Here is an 18,232-nt window from a genome sequence, read left to right as displayed (position 1 = left end):
ATGATTCTACCAAAATGGGTACAGATCAGAGAAGGAAAACAGACCCAAAAAACCATGAAATAATTATAGAGACAACTTAATACATTAAGAGGCCAAACCTGAAGTCTTAGCTGAAATGTGAAGCCAGAAGAGAAAAGATATTTCAGTTTGGAAACATTTTAAAGTTTCATTTTGGGTCCCAGCTCAATCCCAAAGTGTTATTTAAGAAACCTGTATGGACTGCATTAATTTTGTCTATCATCTGTAAATGCCAACAATAGAAGCTACTACAGATGTACATTCCAATTTCCTCCACCAAGTACTAATTATCATCTAGTCACAAAACCCCCAAACAAATAAAAAAACAACAAAAAAACAACCCACAAAAAAAGAAACCACCCCCCCCAAAACACACAAAACAGAACAAAAATATACATGGACTCCCAAAAGCAAAGATCTCACTGATACCATAAATTAATTAAGTAGAAATCCAAATAATAAGTAAAAAAAAAAAAACGAACTTTCATAAAACTATTTTTATACTATACATTAGTGGTCATCATTCAATTTAAGGCATATAGAAGGCATCCAGTAGTACAGCACCCAAGTGCTACAGCATGCAGTTCTTTCAATTACCAAAGACAATTTTGATACTGTATAGATGATTTTATTGGGCTTTTTTCTGAAATAAAAACAGCAACTCTTTCTGTCCTCCAGTAAAATGCAACCACAAAGGTCCTTCTCCTCCTTTACAGGGCAAGAAATTAGCCACTATTTTCAACACTTCCAATATACAGACTAAAATATAAGACTCTGGAGTTTTTAGAGGCTAAATGATGGAATAAGAAAATAATTAGTACACCTCAAGAGCTGTAAAAGACATCAACATCCATGTTTTATAAACTGTGTTGGCCTTTTGAAGGGTTATTAATCATCCTTACACAGAGCCAACTGAGCTAACGACTCAGGTCCTCTCGGCTAAGCTCTATGGCCAGGGAATGTATATCAATGCCTGTTTTGAAAACAATTTGCAGATTAGTGTTTGAATATTATCTCACTGAAGCTTGGTCTGATGTGGCATGAAAAAAACAGAAAAAGACAAAACCTCTTCCTCAGAAAAATATAAACCATACCATGTTAAACATCTAGCCTATGCACCTGCATGGCAAAACAGAAAACCCAAACCGGAACAAAACACAAAGCCCCAAGTAACCAGAAATAAAACCATGCCTGTCAAAGCACTACTGCTTGCCATTTTTTTTTTTTTTTAAAGCCTATTGTTCAGGTGGATTATCTGTCCAAGCATGTAACTATGCCTTATTTGGCTGGAAGGGTGTTTTTCTGATTACTAAATTGCATCAATCTTCCACCAGAAAACAGACAGTGAAAGCATAAATGAATTGACAGTACATAAAGGAGAATGTAAAAGAAACTCATATACAGAGGAAGGAGTATTTTCTTTAAAGCAATATCCACAGAGTTCACAGATACAGTACACAAATATCAGTATTTGAGAGGGGAAAACCAATTATTTTCTTTTGCAAATTGTGCGTAGAATAACATTTATACTTCTAGCCAAACTAAAACCATGTGAAAAAAAACCCTAAAACAAAACCAAACTGTTCTTCACATCCTGATTTCCTCTACCTTCAAAGGTTAAAGCTAAAGATTTCTGAGGCAGATAAATGCAACAGTTTGAAAGAAAAAAAAAAACAACAAAAGAACAGGCATGAAGCATGAACAAAGCATAGATCACAGAAATCAAGAATCTTTCACTTTCTAGCAGAAGTTATACAACTAGGACACTCAATAGCTGGACCTTGTGTCAGCAGGTGCGCCCCCTTAGTTGAGAGTCATGCTGTGATCGTCGGTGCAAGACCTTTAATGGAGCAGAGACACCTGCTGTCTTGGTGGGCAGTACTGCTGCAATCAGATTACATTCCCACAAACACTTCCATGTATGAGGAGAGGAAAAATACAATGCTAAAATAGTGCAAAAAAGCCCTAATCCATGGCAGTATCTGAAGGGCAAATAATTCCCCAAAATAATTCCTCAAACCATGAGAAAAAGCCAAGAAAAATCACTGCAAAAAAGTTCCAACGCTTCACCAGTTGTCTTCTTACACAAAACCAGTACCTGAACACAAAGAGAACACATACTACAATCATCACTGTAACACCTTACAGACTTGTTCCTGCTGTTGTCATTATGTATTCATTGCACAATGCAATGAGAGGTATCAATTTTAAAATGGATGAACTGCTTATTGTGTCTCCCTGTACTTTATTCTTCTGACTTGAGTGTCAACTTCCCCGTGGTAAGAAATGAGGTGCTGACCAGCATACAATCACGTACAGTTGGTATATGGAAAGACTGTTAAGATGGGGGGGAAGTCAGGGTGGAATATTCAACAAACCCCGGCAGGTTTTCTTAAAGAATGTATTTGAAGTTATCATCTCTAAACACAACCATCTTTGAAGAGATGCACAGCCTTACAAACCCTCATCTGACAGCCCAGTGTTCTCATTTGTGACATTTTATTGTTGCACGACTGATTTTTTCAGTCCTTTGCAGTGCATTGGAGATAACAAAGTGGATAACCTATACCACACTACATGTTTTACAAGGAACTCATTAGAAACTTGCTTGATATGGAAAATGCATTTGGTTTCTTCCAACCTGACAACAGAAGAATCAAACAAGACCAGATAAATGTAATTATTCTAACTTCTTTAAAATGTGAGTCCCCAGGTAAGACTACATATTTCTTGTGTCTACAGTAATCAAGAAGGAAGGCTCAGCAAGAGTACTGCAGAAGTAATGAGAAAATGAGTAAGTTAGGTTCACTTTCATACATACTTTGCAACACTTAACCAAAAGCAAAGCACATAAGGCCCACTCATTCTATAGTAAGGTACAGAAACACACCAAATAAAACCATGTCCAAAAAATAGTTACAGAATGAAAACATAACAGCCATCACTGAAAAGTAGAATAACATCAAATTTAGCATAAAAATTAAGTTTGCTGTAAAATTCCTCATGAGGGTGATTAATCTGGGAAATTAAAACTAAATGCAATTTCCTTCACAGCATGGTATTGTTGCAATCCTGCCACACTTCACTGCTAAATTTTCGAAAAGATAATCATAAAACTTATGACCAAGCAATGATACTTTGGGCAATTCTTATCAGGAGCAATGATAATAAAAGGTTAGAATGGAGGTGCCATAGTCAGGGGTTTGGGTATCCAGAACATGGGACTCAATTTAGTAGGACAGGTCTACTGGGGCTGGTGGAACTGGTCTGAGAACGAAGGGGAAGAGCTATTTTGGTAGGAGTCTTGCCAGACTGGTCAAGGGAGCTTTAAACTAGATGTGCTGAGGGAGGGAGGCATCATTCCGTCCCAACACACCCAGTCAGTTGCCAGCACCTATAATAAATGCTTGGAGCAATGTAGACATATTCCAGACGCTCCAGCCGATAAGCCGGCTTCATTTGGAGCTCGTCTCAGATGCCTCTATAAAAACGCCCATAGCATGGGGAACAAACAAGAGGAATTAGACATGTGTGCACATCTATGGGGGTATGATATAGGCATCACAGAAACATGGTGGGATGGCGCCTGTGACTGCAGTGTTGGAATGGAAGGTTACAGGCGCTTTAGAAAAGACAGGTATGGCAAAGAGGGAGAGGGAGCTGCTATTTATGTTAAGGATAGGCTGGAGAGTATGGAACTCTGTCTGGGGACAGGTAAGCAGTTAATAGAGAGTTTGTGGCTCAGGGTTAAAGAGAGAACAGCGATGGGAGACATTACTGTGGGGATCTGTTACACACCACCTGATCAAGAGGACTCTGTGGATGAAGTACTCTACAGAAAGATAGGAACAGCCTCACGCTGACAGGCCCTTGTTCTCATGGGGGACTTCAACCACCCCAATATCTGTTGGAGGGATGGCACGGCCTGGCACAAGCAATCCAGGAGGTTCCTCGATTGTGTGGAAGACAACTTCCTTCTGCAAGTAACAGAGGAGTCGACAAGGGGAGGTGCCATGCTTAACCTCGTCCTCACCAACAGGGAAGGGCTGGTTGGAAATGTGATGCTCCAGGGCAGTCTTGGATGCAGCGATCATGAGATGGTCGAATTTGAGATCCCCAGGACAGTGAGAAGAGCATGCAGCAAGCTCACTGCCCTGGACTTCAGGAGAGCAGACTTTGGCCTCTTCAGGAACCTGCTTAGTGAGGTTCCATGGGATATAGCCCTGGAGGGCAGGGGGGCCCAAGACTGTTGGTTGATATTCAAGGATCACCTGCTACAAGCTCAGGAGTGTTGCATCCCAACTAGAAGGAAGTGCAGCAGGAGGGCCAGGAGACCTCCTTGGGTGGATAAGGAGCTGCTGAGGAAAATTCAAAGGAAAAAAGAGACTTATAAAAGGTGGAAGCAAGGACAGGTGCCCTGGGAAGAATAGAGGGGTGTTGTCCGGGAAGCTAGGGACCACGTTATGAAAGCTAAGGACCAGTTAGAATTAAACTTGGCCAGGGATGTGAAAGATAACAGGAAGGGATTCTATAGGTAAATCGCAAATAAAAGACAGAGTAGGGACAATGTGGGCCCTCTCCGGAAAGTATCGGGAAAACCCTGCATTTGGAGAAGGCTGAGGTTCTGAATGACTTCTTTGGCTCAGTCTTCACTGGCAAAGGCTCTGACTGCACCACCCAAGTCTTGGAAGGGCAGACGCACGGACTGTAAGAATGAAGACTTTGGGCCCACTGTAGGAGAGGATCTGGTTCAAAACCATCTTAAAAACCTGAAAGTGCTTAAGTCCATGGGACCTGATGAAATCCATCTGCGGGTCCTGAAGGAGCTGGTGAATGAAGTTGCTAAGCCACCGTCCATCATATTTGGAAAATCATGGCAGTCAGGTGAAGTTCCCAATGACTGGAAAAAGGGAAATATAACCCCCATTTTCAAGAAGGGGAAAATGGAAGACCTGGGGAATTACAGACCAGTCAGTCTCACCTCTGTGCCTGGCAAAACCTTAGAGCAGATTCTCCTGGAAGGCATGCTAAGGCACATGAAAAACAACAAAGTGCTTGGTGACAGCCAGCATGGCTTCACTAAGGGGAAGTTCTGCCTGACCGATTTGGTGGCCTTCTATGATGGGGCTACAGAACTGAAGGACAGGGGTAGAGCAGTTGATGTCATCTACCCGGACTTGCGCAAAGCGTTCAACACTGTCCCGCATGATATCCTTCTCTCTAAACTGGAGAGATATCAAATTGATGGACAGGATGAAGAAGTTGGAGCTGTTCAGCCTGGAGAGGAGAAGGCTGCGTGGAGACCTCATAGCAGCCTTCCAGTATCTGACCGGGCGATATAGGGATGCTGGGGAGGGGCTCTTCATTAGGGACTGTACTGATAGGACAAGGGGTAACGGGTTAAAATTTAAACAGGGGAAGTTTAGATTGGATATAAGGAGGAAATTCTTTCCTGTTAGGGTGGTGAGACACTGGAATGGGTTGACCAAGGAGGCTGTGAATGCTCCATCCCTGGCGGTGTTCAAGGCCAGGCTGGACAGAGCCTTGGGTGACATCGTTCAGTGGGAGATGTCCCTGCCAAAGGCAGGGGGGGTGGAACTATATGATCTTGAGGTCCTTTCCAACCCTAACTATTGTATGATTCTATAAAATCAGTTTAGTTTTATGCTGACAGGAGCTTCCTTCTCTCAGTAAGTGTCCTGATGACCATTCTAGGTCTTATGTAATGCACTTGTCATTAAAAGCGAAGTTAATTCAGGACTAAAAAATACCTCCGAACTCAAAAAGTCCCCAGCTATCTGCGACACTTAGGAAGGATCTAGCATGTTCATAAAGAGATTTAACCTAAATCTAGTATTTTCCTCCAGAAAAGTTTGGTGGGTTTTGTGCTAGTTCTAATTCCGTTATGAAGCTTTAAAGCTGTGCTGTGTACTCTTTCTTTCAAGGTGGTCAGCTGAACTGTTAACCACTGAGAAGACACAGAATGACACCTATGAGTCTCCTGGTCCTCTCAGCTCCTCCCCTCACCTCAGTCTACCTCTCCGGTTCAAATAACCCTATCTGCCTGCAAATAGAACAGGAAGGCAGAGTATTGAAAGCTGTGCTACACTTCCACATGGCTCTGTTCCTATATGTTATGTATATATATTAGATTTACTTGAGGATTTATAAGTTCCATTACAAGCATCAATACATCGATTTAGTGCTGTAATGCAGAACAGTGAGCTATAGGTCTCCTACCTTTTTATGTCAGTTTCATATAATACATGATTTTTACTCTCCCAGTATTCTACTTCAGCATTACTTAATTATTGAAGGCTCAGGGCCTAACACTTATAATCAGACCAATTTTGTAATGTCAACTGTAGTGTCTGAGGGCCTAGCACTGAGCAGATTGGAAAATGAAATTTGATTTGAAAATTTCAATTTAAGTAATGTTTACATAAACTTATACCAAAAGCTTAAGTGGCTTTAAAAATACATAGAAATTACATACCTATTACTCAGAAATAATTCTATTATTTAACTTAACTGCCCCCTTAGCTGATGTCAGCATTTTCTTCTGATGACATTCTATAATTGTAACATTTATGTCACAGTCATTTTTAGCCTGCTGACTACTCTGTAAAAACTCTGCAAGCACTTTAAAGTGAGCGGATTAAATAAAAGAAAAAGCCCCACAATATTTCTACCAAATTATTGATTCCTCCGCTTATCCCATTCAAATTTAAATTCATAGCAAAACCCACAAAATCTCCAAACACTGGGACTAACAGGAATTTCAACATATAACTAACCAGTTCCTATTTTTCTTGAATGGAATTTATTATTATGCAAGTTACATGCACTTTTATATCCCCATTTGCCTTTTTAAACCATTTTTTGGCTTGATTATGACTTTCTGGAGTTTCTTTCTTATTCTCTGCTTTACATACCCCTAAACCAGAAAATTCCATCCTCAAAGGAAAGCTCCTACATCTAATCTGACATTGTATGTATAGTAGAGCATCTGCTCGATTTTCCTGTTCTCACAGTATTAATATATTCTATTATTCTAAGCCTCATTGCCTGTAAATGTGCTGTTAAGAACTTCTTCTCACTGCACAGTTTAGAGCCAAAAATCACCGTAAGTCTTGGCTTGTCTGCTCCCTACTCTATGAAGGCTATCCTGTAATTACCCTGTTAGAATCATCCATAGATACTCACTGAAAGAAACAGCTAAATGGTGCAGCAAAGAAGAAAATATATCTGCTGTCCTTACTGTAAAGTGCTTAGTATAAATGTATCAATGTGTTTCTCAAGCGCCTGAAAATACATTAAAATTTGTTATTTAGTTCAAGGCCATTCTGTTAACATTTTAAATATAGATTATAGTACAGTTTTTATATTATTTATATAATATTTAGTATTTCAATTTATAGTTTTAATAGTTTATTACTATAGAAAGTCCACAGCTTTTTCAGTTTCCTTAAGCCTTTACCCTATGTGAAATAAAATCCCTTCAAAGCTTACTGGAAGTCTTAAGCATATTAAACCCTTATAGTAGTAGTCAGAGACCAGTAAGTAGCCACGTTCTCCTCAAAGGCTAATAATTTTCCTTTTGAAAATAAAAAAGTCCAATTAAAAATTCTATTGTAAATATTATAATTAAAAAGCAGTTCCATTTGTTAAATTATTAATAGCTGCATTAAAAAAGTGTCCTGATTGACACAATCACAAAGCAAATCAGTATCACTGCAACACATGCGCTTCTATTCAGCTTTAGCAATTCAGAAAGTAAAATCTGAGCATTGATAAAAAGTTACATCAAGCACCTCACTAAGATATTCCCTGAAGTATTTTTGCTCATACTAGATAAATTGAGAATATATTTTAAAAGATACTTAGAAATTTTACCACATTCTATGCTTTGTGGTGAATCTCTGTACTTGAGACGTACTTGCAAGTGTACAAACATACAAAGTTAATTACTTTGTCTCCCAGTTTTTTAGACTCTTCCAACAGTCTAAAAATAGCCTTTCCAATGACAGCATCATAAAGTAAACTGCCACCATTTCCTTTGTCTCCTATCAGTAACATTACATATTTTCACTGCCAATTAGGAAAGATTTCCCGATAAATCAATTAGTGATACAGATCTTAAGTTTATGTTAGGAAAAAATAAGTTACTGCACAACATCCTTTGAAATTACATTTGCCATGTGGTACCAGTATGAACAAAGTACTGAAATCATAAAAATCAGAACACAATTTACAAGTACTGACTTTGTTTAAAAGCATTACGAATCAGAACAGCAGCTATGCCTGTTGTTGAACTGTAATTATGCATTTTTGATGTGATGTTCAGAAACTGTATGATGAGAGCTGACCAAGAAAATGTGGGTCAAAAATTCTGAAAGAGAGAGAAAAAAAAAATCATCCTAAAACATAGCAGGTTTTGTCACTAAACTCAAGCTTCCACAGCTCTGTTCACTGTTTTCAATCGATTTACATTACTCAGAAATATTTCTTTTAGTGAAAAAAAGCTTCTATAATTCCAAACCAATGATTTAAAGAATTAAAATACCATGAAGTAAGCATTTGGTATATCCATCTACTAACACACCAAAAGACACCCTATTTTACTGAGAACTTTATCACTTATAAAAGACAAAAGACATGTAAGTCCCTGTCGTGGTTTAAACCCAACCACAAACATCGTCCACTCACTCTCCCCACTTCTTGCCCTCCCCCTGCTCCTGGAGGGACGGAGAGGAGAATCGAAAAGAATGCAACTCCCACGGGTTGAGATAAGAACAGTTTAGTAACTAAGGTATAACACAAATCACTACTGCTACCACCAATAATAATAATTATAAAAGAAATAACAAGAGGAAAGAATACAACACCTCAACACCAGCCGACCAATAACTCGCCCCACTCCCCCCAGCCGAGCACCGACCGATACCTCGTTCAACCCTGCCGTCCCTCTACCCCTTCCGGGTCACTCCAAGTTACATCCTGGGCATGATGTGCTGTGGTATGGAATACCTCTTTGGCTAATTTGGGTCAGGTGTCCTGTCTCTGCTTCCTCCCGGCCTCCCCTCCTCCCTGGCAGAGCATGAGGCTCAGAAAGTCCTTGGCCAGACCAACATTCGAGCAGCAACTGAAAACATCGGCGTTATCACCACTGTTCCAAGGCCAAAAGATCAAAACACAGCACTGTACTAGCTCCTAAGAAGGAGAAAAATGACTGCTGCTGCTCAACCCAGGACATTATCCACCCCTTATTCCATACCATTCACGTCATGCTCAGATCCCACATCTTCAATATGCCATCACTCTTACATATATGTATACATCTACATATACACAGAGAAAAACATCATTTCTTAGTGCATGGACCTATAAAGCTGCTGAGTCCATCTGGTCCATGATGTCAGGCTTCATCTCTTGTAACAGTCTCTCAGAGCAAGAGAGGCTGTGTGCAGTGTTCACACTAGTGAATAACCTGGGCAATAATGTCCATTGATAAGTCCACCCCTCGATCATGAGTCCATCTCTATGTTGCATCTCTGCCCTGATGGCCTGAAGTGCCATGGGCCCACCAGGCTCAAAATAATTCACTGCCCCCTTCAGCAGTTTCTGCAGCTTGTTGCTGGGGACCCCATAGAGCCACCTTCCATCTCCAATGCTTCCAAAGCACTGGAGGGGCCCAGTGGACCAGATGCTCGCTCATACTGTCCCAAACACCCTGCCACTCATGACTGTCCAGCCTTGGGGAAGATCTCCTGGTCCTCCTATATTGTGGTCTAACCCCAGACAAGAAGCAAACCTGACTCTGCTTAACTTCTGAGATCAGACAAAATGCTCGTGGGTAGAACACACTCTGTGTGTGTGCCAGCATGCTGATCCCCATCACAACCAGCAGGCAGGTCCCAAGGGTACCCACAGGCCATTCAGACCCTCCAGAACTCTCCGATGACGCTGCTGTACTTGTCCCTGGGGCTGGTGCAGCTGCTGTGCTTGCCGGCTCTCCCACCACCAGCTTCTCTCTTCCTGGGTGCAGCTCTTCCTCCTCTGCCGTGCTGGGAAATGCTGCCTGGGCTCCTGCATCCTCCTGGGGCTCTGCGGGCGGCTGCCGGGGGACGCTCTCGGCCGCTGCGGGGCTGGGCTCGGCTGCGGGGCTGGGCTCGGCCGCAGGGCTCGGCTCCTCCGCGGGGCTCGGCTCCTCGGCCGCCTCCTCCCGCAGCTCAGCAGCCGCCTTCCTCCCGGCCTCCGGCCCCGCTCCCGCCGCCGCCTGGTCCCCGGGGCCGCTCTCCCGGGCCGCTTCGGCCGCCGCCGGCTCCCGGGGCCGCTCCCCCTCGGCTCCCCGCAGCCTCACAAAGACGGAGGCGAGGACAAGGGCCAGGGCGGTGAAGAGCAGCGGGACGGCCAGGTACAAGTCCACGGCCACGTCCATCTCTCCCTGCTGCCGGAGCCCGCCCGTATTACAAGCCATTGCCATAAAGTACAGTGAAACAAAAACCTTAGCCCAAGCCCCACACTTGATAAACACGAACACAGGGAATACCGGCTCTAAGTAATGCACTACATTCTGAAGCTCTGAGAGCAAGAGAAACAACTTTGAGAGCCAATAAATCAGCACTGTGACGACTATTAATCTGATCATCTCCGTCGTTATCTCAACCCTTCGTGTCCCACGTTGGGCGCCAAAAAGAACTGTCGTGGTTTAAACCCAACCACAAACATCGTCCACTCACTCTCCCCACTTCTTGCCCTCCCCCTGCTCCTGGAGGGACGGAGAGGAGAATCGAAAAGAATGCAACTCCCACGGGTTGAGATAAGAACAGTTTAGTAACTAAGGTATAACACAGATCACTGCTGTTACCACCAGTAATAATAATTATAAAAGAAATAACAAGAGGAAAGAATACAACACCTCAACACCAGCCGACCAATAACTCGCCCCACTCCCCCCAGCCGAGCACCGACCGATACCTCGTCCAACCCTGCCGTCCCTCTACCCCTCCCGGGTCACTCCAAGTTACATCCTGGGCATGACGTGCTGTGGTATGGAATACCTCTTTGGCTAATTTGGGTCAGGTGTCCTGTCTCTGCTTCCTCCCGGCCTCCCCTCCTCCCTGGCACAGCATGAGGCTCAGAAAAGTCCTTGGCTAGACCAAACATTTGAGCAGCAACTGAAAACATCGGCGTTATCACCACTGTTCCAAGGCCAAAAGATCAAAACACAGCACTGTACTAGCCTCCTAAGAAGGAGAAAAATGACTGCTGCTGCTCAACCCAGGACAGTCCCTCCCCACAGACTGTAGTATATTATGCAGTCTGGTCAACTGGTCAATAAGCTGTCAAGAGGGTATAAGTCCCAGTCCAGCCTCAACTTAAACACATGGCCTTTAAGTCCACTCACTCATCAGTTGACGCAAATGAATACAAATCCTTTGATGACTGTCTATACTGAGGACTTAAGATGAAATATTTTACATATTTAAGAAGCAAGAGGATAGCAATGAAGTTCTGTCAAAGCAAGAGAACAACTTATGTATCACTAGTGGTTACAACTGGTCATTTCTTGTCTTTATTAAGAATCCTCATATTAAAATGAGGGGGCCTGGAGAACACTAACAGAATGCTTAGTAAATAAATGTAAGCATTACGAGCAGAAGACTATTTCTAGGATTTTTTAAATGCCTAAAAGCCACTTAATGAGTTGAATGAGGACTTATTTCAGAGAATAGCTACTCCAAATGAAAGCCACAGAAAGGCTATTTCTAATAAACAGGTTCTAAACTGTTCTCCCCCTTACCACAGCTATCTCTATTTGTTGTTTGGCTTATCTTCCTCTTATTGGCCAGAATATATGTTTTTGAAGTTATGTCAAGAATTAGGCAAGCTGCATCTTATATCTCCCTGAAATACATCTTCTCACATATTCTCTGTATAATGGCCTTTAAAGTTCTTTCTGAGTATAGAGAATTAAAAATTTCTTTATTCGCACTTTTCCCCGCCATAGTTAAAGAATTTATTAGGACCTGCTTAACCTCCATCAGAGGCTTCTTTTCTCTGTCCAACTGTATTAAGACCACGCTTGCCTAGCTAAAAAGAATGATTTGTCTTAACAAATATTCTTGGATAGTATCTTTTTCTCATACAAAGATAATTTTACAGACTTAAGAGTGATTTTTCTAGCTTGGAAACTAGCTATACTGCTGAGCCTTTTTTAGACAAGATATTGTTAGTATCACAACAATGAATCAATATAACTACTCAAAATTTAAAGTTAAGAAGCAAATCCAGAAATACTAAACCCAAGACATGTAACAAAAGGTTTGTAATGACTGTGCTATCATCAATTTTAAAAGGAATCACCAAACACTTCAACAAAATATAGTATTAGCTGATAGTAAAATAGAGAAATAAAGAGAGGATTAAATAACCATCACCTAAGACTTTATCTTAAATCATTATTACAAGGTTAAGCTCCAACTCAAAAAGTAATACAAATTTACTATATACACATCTTTTTATTATGATGCTGTATGTTTCTATATTCCACAACTATATTCAGATTTAAATATTTTGTATTTAAGGTATTTACTCATTTACCCATATTTAGATACCCATGTATGTGTTCAGTAGCACTGCAGGCGTACTTCCATCTTCTACAAAACAAAGAAAACCTAGGGTAACATGACAAGAATGATCTAAGATTGTGCAGGGAAATTTTGCAACGAGAAAACTCACAAAACACTAGAAAACCTAGATGACTTTAAACATCGATTTTAGACAAGCCTGCAAAAACAGCATAAAAAAAATTACATATAAAGATCCAGTATCAGATTCAACAAGTCTAAGATTTTGGAAGGAGACAGAAAATACATTAATGAGAATACTGATGTGTATGTGCTTTCCCTATATTTGCTCTTCTAGAACAAACTATTAACCTGTATCAAAGAAACTGCTGCTAGATGGATCCTTCTCAATATCGCTGTTACAGACTAACTCATGGGCAAACTAGCTCTTCCTTACAGATGAGCACTGACTATGCTATTCAAACAAAACCTATTACAGAATAAAATCCAAACCTGTTGAACCATGTTTCTTTGCAAGTTACCAAATGCTTAGCTGACTTCTGGGGAGGGAGGGGAATACTGTAAGAATTATTTTTCACCTGCTTTTCTGTGGAGTCCTGAAAGGACTCAAACTAAATAAAGTAAGATGCTGAGCAGTGAAAAAGAATACTGTAAAAGTCTAAAGCATATTGGTATAAGCACATGAAAGTCTCTCTAATATCAAATCAAAGATTATTTACTTTACTGGGCTCAGCTCTACACAGCTTCAGGATGTGGGGCCAGGAATTTCAGGACTCCAGACTATATATCACTGTTTCTCAATGCCTAACCGCACATTTGTATTACATACCACTGCTGTCTACAGAGTTAAGCCTTGTAATGCTTCCCTTTCCTATCAGAATGCTGCAACAACGGTATGACAACCTTCTTAAGCAAAGACAAAAGGAGAACGCAAGAAGCTTTAGCACAATCTATTTTCCTTTAATGGTTCTCTTCCCTGCCATTTCACAGCCAGCCATCCCCAGCCATCAAGACATAACTATACCAGAACTCCATGCCCATGGCTGATGTTTCAGGAGAAAAACAGCTCCAAGCTGCTTAGTGGAAACACACTGCTCTTCCACAGAAGCAGTAAAACAAATAAGCGTATTAATTTTCGCATCTCAGTCCCTGCAAACACAAACCCTATTCAAAGCCCCTTTATTTTACATAATAGAACATCATTGAGTAAATAAGCTTCACCATAGGGTTATAAACTGGAAACAAAACTGAAATATAAAAAGCGTTTGACATGAAAATGCAAAAGTCTGGGTACTTGAAGTTTTCTGAGCATTTAAATTCAGTTTTAAGTTTCACAAAACAAAAACAAAAACCCATCACAACAAACCAACCAAACAAAACAACCAACCAACAAACCCAAACAAGAAACATGCAGGATTTGTTTCTTGCTGTAAAGATTCACTTTCACTACTTCTTTGAAGAATCTGCAACAGCATATTGCTAACAACTACCATAATTCCCGCATATATGACCCTGCCACCCACTAAAATCAAGTTGTAAAATCAGTTGCTAATCTCCAAGCCTTAAGCCTCTGTTGAAACTTTAATAAGAAAAAAGGCAACTTTACCTTAATTACACTGCTTCAGAGTGAAATTTAAGAGAAAATAATACCAGAGAAATTTCCTAGAAAGCACAAGATTTCAAAGTATACCACTATTCAATAGCTTAATTAAAGTACACATTAATATCAGCAGTCAGACACAGCACCTTAAAAGGGAAAAGAGAAGGGACAGAAAAAACCACCATATCACCCCACAGGCCCATACTCTTCATGAGAAATGTTTGCTTCACGGACGTCCATTTCCATTACCATTTCCATGCAGCAATCATTCCTAGTTAGTGACCTGTTGCAAACATTACCTTCTCAGTTTACATTCGCTGAGAATAGCATTCTAATGTTAAGGTAAGATGCTTTACTAAAGCCATTTTCCTTCCCCCTTGAAATAAATAAATAAAAGAAACAAATTCTGCAAGTAACAGAGGAGCCGACAAGGGGAGGTGCCATGCTTGACCTCGTCCTCACCAACAGAGAAGGGCTGCTTGGAAATGTGACGCTCCAGGGCAGCCTTGGTTGTAGCCATCATGAGATGGTCGAATTCGAGATCCTCAGGACAGTGAGAAGAGCCTGCAGCAAGCTCACTGCCCTGGACTTCAGGAGAGCAGACTTTGGCCTCTTCAGGAACCTGCTTAGTGAGGTTTCATGGGATAAAGCCCTAGAGGGCAGGGTGACCCAAGACTGCTGGTTGATATTCAAGGATCACCTGCTACAAGCTCAGGAGTGCTGCATCCCAACTAGAAGGAAGTGCAGCAGGAGGGCCAGGAGACCTCCTTGGAAGGATAAGGAGCTGCTGAGGAAACTTAGAGGGGAAAAAAAAAAAAAAAAAAAAAAAAGGCTTATAAAAGGCGGAAGCAAGGACAGGTGGCCGTTACCCCTTGTCCTATCACTACAGTCCCTGACGAAGAGTCCCTCCCCAGCATCCCTATAGGCCCCCTTCAGATACTGGAAGGCTGCTATGAGGTCTCCACGCAGCCTTCTCTTCTTCAGGCTGAACAGCCCCAGCTTTCTCAGCCTGTCTTCATACGGGAGGTGCTCCAGTCCCCTGATCATCTTCCTGGTCCTCCTCTAGTACATGTAAATCACAGAACCCTTCAGTCCTTTTCCCAAGCCTGAGAATACTGAAAGGGTTTGCTCTTACATGAACTAGAATCTCAAACCCACAAGATTATCTATGAAACTAAAAAAGTTTTTGCCAGCTGTGTAAAAGCAGTATGTTGCTGCATCAGCCGGTTTAAGAGTTCTTAAGCAGACACATCTGCATCCCAGTTCCAAGGTTTCTACAGACCTACTTTATCACAGCTGTAAAGAGTATGATATTTGAAACTAAAAGAAACAAGCACTATTCTACAAAATTTATACTACACAGGGACAGGTATTCAAGTAATTAATTCTTTGGCACTGCTAGAAGTGCAGGGGTGTGTCCCTATTAACACATCAGGACTGAAACTGATGGTAATGAGGCCTTCAAAAGGCTCTTCAGAAGTCAATTTAGCTTTGTCAGAGATTTACTGAATGTGGTATAATTGCAAAGAATGCCAACACAAGTTGAATATGATCCAGAATGGCTAAAGAAATGACAACTTCAGGGAAAGAAAGCAAATACGTTCAGATTGAAAAGATGCAAAGACTAAAATTACAGGGGAAGGGAGTTTAGCAGTCCTATCCCATTCAAAGGGCTTTATCTTAATGTTTCACTCTCCCTAGTCAAACCGAACAGCATGAAACATAAGAACTATAGTACTGATGAACTGACTGGTTAAAGCAGCATCCCGATAGTTTACAAATACTCAAAGATTACCGGACAATACCATGGAATAGTAAGGCCTCAGTTTTAATTATATTTGAAAGGAATGTCTGATTCAGTTGTACTTTATGTGCTGAATTAGGCCAGACCACGCCTCGGATTATTAGGTATTGAATATGATCAGCAAAAGTAAGACAGTAACTAGGATCAGATTACTTTAAAGCAAATAAGTGAACCACATCAATTTCTCTTAAGAAGAGCTGAAATGCATCATCAGCCAAGTGATGTTTCACACCTACATCACCCACACGCAACAGGCATTTAAAAAGTAATCTCAAAAATGGGCAGAAGCTTGTCCACCCTTCTGTGTTTATCAAATTGTCCAGGCATAAGAGCTATTAATTTCATTTTAAAGAAACCTTGAAGAAAGGTCAGCCACACAGTAATAAAAGACCTTCAAGCTACATAGCTTTCTTCCCTACCCATGGACCACACACACATTAGCATCACACTTTAATAAAAACCCAGGAAAAGGCATCCTATCTGATACAGTACTTTTGCTTAAGAAGGAAGCAGTTCTTTACTTAAATCCCACCACGAGATACAAGGAACAGAATGTGACACAAAAAATAATAATCTCATACATTCTGCCCAACTCACCAGATACTGCCAAATAAAAACATTTCTCCTGAGAGAGATTATATGGCTACTTTTTCAATAAATATATGCATATAAAAATAATATCAGGAGTTGCAGTGCTTGTGCTTTCACACATATTTGTCTGGAAATCCCATCTAGAAACACAGGAATTCTGCTTAAGATTGCTTGGAATCCTCCTCAATACCACAAAAATCTCACTCAAGTACTTCTCTAAGAAGGATAAAGAGCTATCAGAGCTGTACATACTTATCTCTGTGGAGCAAACAAACATGGATTCAAAAGCCCATGGCCTGGAATGACATCAGCTACTTCAAGTACCTGGAACAAAAACAGATACTTGGCTGGCTGACTTCCCCCTTCCCCTTGCTTGTAGCTGTTGGAGAAAAATCAACCACCTCAGTATCTCCTTAAGAGTTCCCGTAATTCTATGGACTTCCACATGTGCAGTGCAGACCAACTTTCATGCTGAAGAATTCTCAGAAAGGGTCATATCTCAAGAGATTAGAAAATGCATGGTATTATAGGCAGGAGTTGAGGGGGGAGTTTCCTTTTGCCAATGTAGTATACAAATCTGTATACTAATAGGAATCTCAGCCTTTTACTAATTCATTATACCTTCTCATGAAGCTCATCTTTAAGTTTAATTTTAAAAAATTATACAGCAAATTCATAGTGAATGCTTGGTATATTAATGATGTTGAACTTTAAGACTGAACACAACATACTGCACAATACCACACAAACTGCAGCTGTATAGCCCCAGACTGCACTAAGTCATCTTGCCATTGTTATTTAACCTAATTGTATTTTTCCTTCTATATAGAATATGTAATGAAAAGGATTTAATAACATAAGAAGCAGGTGGATCTTGAAAACCTACACAGATGTTACCAGCAGGGACTCTGTGGAATCCATAACACAGACAAGACACAGCCAAGGGCGTGGAACACCCTGCAGAGTTAAAAAAATGCAGCAATGCACAAGTAGGAAATTATTTTTATTACTACATTATGATAAACAATGCTGATCTGTAGACTGAGGTTACAGATTATGTAAGAGATCTTGCTGATGAATGATTTAACATTAAAGGACCACAAGTATAGTATTTTATCACAGATGGAGGTTCTGTCTACCAGGATTTAGGGCTTGAGGTCTGGGGTTTTTTTAGTGTTTATATATAATCTAGAATTGCAAGTAAACAGTTCTGAAGTTATAGTCAAATAGGAACTGGAATAGCAGGACCTTACACGATAAACACCTTTCAAAGGAAGGTCTTCCAGACATACGTCAAGAGTACACTGAACAACCCAATTATTTGGGTGCTGCAGTGGTTCAGTACTCTTGGGACTAGGAATTTCTGCTGGGAAAATGTAAACTTCTGTTCTCCAGGAGTACATCAAAATGTTTGTATGATTAAGACAAAGTTTCCTGGAACAATAAATACAAATGTCTTTACCCAGAAAAAAACCAAAAAAAAAAAAAAAACCAAAAAAAACCAACAAAATGAAACAAGAAAACCAACAACAAAACACCACCCCAAACAAACTCACCTAACAAGCATGTGCTTAGCACTCTGAGTGGAATACTAATAACCAAGCTCAAACAGAATTCAACAGCAGG

The 18,232-nt window shown here is 40.8% G+C and overlaps 1 protein-coding gene across 3 annotated transcripts in view; it reads right to left on the bottom strand.

The window, feature by feature from the left end:
- Window positions 1–18,232, bottom strand: part of STXBP6 (syntaxin binding protein 6) — a 110,198-nt gene that overhangs the window by 47,184 nt on the left and 44,782 nt on the right. The window contains exon 1 of one of the 3 annotated variants that reach the window (XM_065686532.1): window positions 10,999–11,017. The exons of the other annotated variants lie outside the window; for them this stretch is intronic. The gene's annotated coding sequence lies outside the window, so the exon portion shown is untranslated. Of the gene's footprint in view, window positions 1–10,998; window positions 11,018–18,232 lie in introns of those variants that run through there. 3 annotated transcript variants of the gene reach the window in all.

The sequence above is a fragment of the Lathamus discolor genome, chromosome 6 (assembly GCF_037157495.1).
Source record: "Lathamus discolor isolate bLatDis1 chromosome 6, bLatDis1.hap1, whole genome shotgun sequence".
Lineage (NCBI taxonomy): Eukaryota > Metazoa > Chordata > Aves > Psittaciformes > Psittacidae > Lathamus > Lathamus discolor.
The sequence above is the reverse complement of the archived record's forward strand: the minus strand, read 5'-3'. Positions and strand labels throughout refer to the sequence as shown.